This window comes from Chiloscyllium punctatum, chromosome 45 (assembly GCF_047496795.1).
Source record: "Chiloscyllium punctatum isolate Juve2018m chromosome 45, sChiPun1.3, whole genome shotgun sequence".
NCBI classification, from domain to species: domain Eukaryota; kingdom Metazoa; phylum Chordata; class Chondrichthyes; order Orectolobiformes; family Hemiscylliidae; genus Chiloscyllium; species Chiloscyllium punctatum.
In genome coordinates this window covers 52,080,626-52,084,510 of record NC_092783.1, presented here as the reverse complement: position 1 = coordinate 52,084,510, position 3,885 = coordinate 52,080,626, and positions in this window count along the sequence as shown.

Here is a 3,885-nt window from a genome sequence, read left to right as displayed (position 1 = left end):
TCGTTGCTATTGGAGCCGGGGAGGCTATCCCAGTCAGAAGGCCGAGGAGAACAACTGGCCAGGTCCAGTTGAGAGTCGCCTGGTGGAACATTCTAATCAACTTAAACCAACACGTGGGTGAGGAATTGATACACTAAAAATAACCGAGCTTCTAGATTTTCAGTCTGAAGTCTGTCAGTGCTCTCTTTATTTTTGGAGCCTGTTTAAAAGTACTGCTGACACACACAAAATCCAAAGAGAATATTAAATAAAATACCTTTAACACAGTCATTATATTGGTGATTAAACTTGGTGGCCAATAGGTTTCGCGTTTAATGCATCCAATGATGTCATACATGTTGGCTTTTGACATTTGGAAGCTGAGTCTCGAGATTAAAATAAAAAATAGAATGCGCATTTCTGGAAAGTATAGTGTTTGTTAATTTGACGTCTATTTATTTTAGATCGATGATGTAGAGGTTCGCAATGCTGGTAATGCACAGCATCACCTCATGTTACTGTGGAAGAGCAGCCCCATGCTGCTGTAAAGTGAATACAGCAACAGTCCTATATATTCACAGCAAAAAATCTCCGAAAATAAATAAATAGAATCCCACAAACTATTTCCACAGGTTCCTTTTAGAGTGAATGGCACCTGCATCCAGTCTGCACATAAAATGCCAACACCGTCCATCCGCCACAAGGGGAGTACTTTTGAAACTATGCACCGAGATTGAAGCAAGTCACCACCCTTCGCTGATTGTGACACATGACACTCTCCTCCCTACTCCATCCCACCCAGAATTCAATAATAGCCCTCAGCATCAATTTAGGAAGAGGAGCACTAATGCAGCAGCTGAGATTTCCATTCAACACATTCCAAGCCTTGTGGCCAACTTGAACGAGCCTATCAAGTAAATAACTGTTAGTGCCACATTTCAAGCAATGGAATTAGAACCACTAGGAGTTGGCAGGAGACTGTCGTGTCTGAATGGTGCTTGCAAAAGAGGTTATTCAATCTTGGGCTCAAACCCGCAGCCTTGGACAACTTGAGTTCAGATTTCTCAGAATTATAATTCTCTCTGTGAAACAGCTTTGCATCAGAAAAGCAGGCTTGCCCTCCGTGCTAGGGTGCACTTGTCACCTGGTGGCATTTTCTCCTCATATACCTCCATATGTTGTTAACAAATGAGAGTACCAAGTGCAGCTGAAATGGTAGCTCTCTTGCTCTGAGTCAGAAGGTTGCAGATTCAAGACCCAGTCCAGAAATTGCTCATTAAACTTCAGCTGACAATCCAGCACAATACAAAAGGGATGACTGTACTGTAGGAAGACCCGTCCAGATGCTTCAATGACATTGCTGTATGCTATTATGGTCATAGCTGTGTTTTTAAAGACCAGGACACTTCTCTTCAGGGTCCTAACTAATACACCATTTATTTTTCAACCAATAACATCAAACAGATGATCAGGTCATTATTCTCAGTGTCTGTGGGAGTTTACAGTTTGCAAATTGATTATGGTATTTTTTACATTATAACAATGATCTGTGGCTAGGGCCTCCATTGCTTATTGTGAACTCTAACACAGAATTTCTACTGGCATGAAGAGCAATCTGTTCCTTAGTAGAATGCCATTAGCAAAGGCTATTTCCTAAAGATGTTCCACTGCTCTGTGAGAATAATGGAAATATACAGTATTTCTGAAACTCTGTTCCATGACTGCTTGTCATCATTTAACCTGGTTGAAGGCCTTAACTGCCTTAAGGGTTTAGATTGCCGAAGCCAACAGCGGATGTAAAAGCATCGACAGAAAATATTACAATCGCACATATTATCTGTATTGCAGAAGTCATAATCACAAGAGTCTGTATGGTTGCTGGAAAAGTAACTAAAGAATCTAGTGCAAACAGGCGATGGTCCAAATTAACCATTCCATCTTCCACTGCTATACATGTTGGTAACTTCACAATACTGAGGCTTGTACACTATGGTGAACTTAATGCCAAAATTGCTCGAAATTGCACTCTTGCTTGTCAGTATAACTCCTGTTGGAGGTCAGCCAATTCTCCTCAATGCACACAAGGATTGCATACTTGGGGCAGATATTTGTTGCCACTTGCAATCCCCATAGGTAGATTGCCTCTGAAAATTCACTGCTGCTGCAAGAGTTAAAGGACTAAAGCAGCTGCTGCAAGCGACAAGGACTGAGAGCAGGACTCAGGGCACAGAGTCACATTTAAAGACTCTTCATCAGAGGTGTAGCTGTCTCATTCAGCAGGGACAGGAGCAGGATGCAGTTCTCTGGTCTCTGGAAAGAAGCGTCCTTGTCAATCACAATCACCTAAACTTTCTCAACACAGAGAAATGATTTCTGAAGTTTGGCTTACCTTCCACATGTTGAATGCTGAGCACTTTCCCTTTCTCTTAAGAGAGAAGCCATCCAAAAATGAACATGGATGACTTCTAACCCCCAAGTTGTCCATAACATATCACCTCATAACTGCTTCACTATCTCCAGCATTACATGAAGAGCAGATAACTAGGATTGTTAAGGTACTGAAATCAGGACGTACCAAGGGGAGGGTTACATTTTGGAAAGAGATTATTAGTTGTCAGATTCAACTTTCATTCAGATGTTTTCATCACTGACAGGATACATAAAGAGTCATGACAAGGTGATGAATGCTTCAGTGAATGGCAGGATGACCTCCAGTTGGGTGGTTATGGAGTTTGCTGTCAGCTGGACACAGTGATGATAACAGCCATTCAAGTGTGGGCTGGGATGAACTTCCTACCAGTTATGCCACAAATGACTGACCATTAGCACAACTCAGTTTGTAAAGTAGGCAAAGCTCTCTGATCTTTTATGAAGATGCCATGGTGAATTCATGCTACCACAGTGAGCGGACAGAGGCACGTTTGTACCAGTTAGCAAGAGACAGAGGGAACCTGTCGTGCAGATACAACCTGGCATTTTATGATGTTCTTCCGATGCTCCCTACCTTCCACTCTGAAGCCATAGAAAAGTGGAGGAATTAAAAGAAGACATTTTTAGTTCCCGACATCTAGTCCACAAACATAAAACCTAAAAAAGTGCCCCATTCCTGCTGAACAGTGAAGCAAGTTGCTGCCAGATCATCATTTGGGCTGACATGAATTTTATTGATGTCTGTATGTTGTATCCTTGGAAATTGATTATTAAAAACTTCCATATACAGGAACCCCACCTTAAATGTTTTGCACAAAAAAAAGCCCAAGACTTTGAGAGGGCAAGAGACTTTCAAGTGACATCTTTAATGAAACTATGTGGACATATAAAAATGTTTAACATGATAAATTGAACCCGGTTATTATGAAGATTTTATATTCATTCACTGACAAGATCGGAATTTATTGACCCATTTATTTCCCTTGAGAAAATGGCTTCTTTATTCATTACATGCTGGATGGAACAGGTCCGATCCACAGTGTGTTGAGAAGGTGTTTGACTGAGCGATGAGGAACAAATAGCAAAATGGTTCCATGTTAAGATGGTGTGTGACTTGGAGGGGAACTTGTAGATTATGTTGTTCTTATGCATTTGCTATACCTATTCTTCTCGGTGACAGAGGTCACTGGTTTGAAAAATATTGTTGAAGGTGCCTTGGCAAGTTCTTGCAGAACATAGTGCAGTGTATATCATCTACACACAAAGAGGCATTAATGGTCAAAGCAGGACAAATCCAATCCAGTCATTACCACCCCATCAGCTTAATCTCAATTATCAATAAAGTGGTTGAAAGTGTTTTTAATGATGTTATCAGATGGTACTGACAAACCAATAACTTGTGCACCAATGCTTAGTTTGGATTCCACCAAGGCAACCCAGCTCCAGAACTCATTGCATCCTTGTTCCAAAATGTGG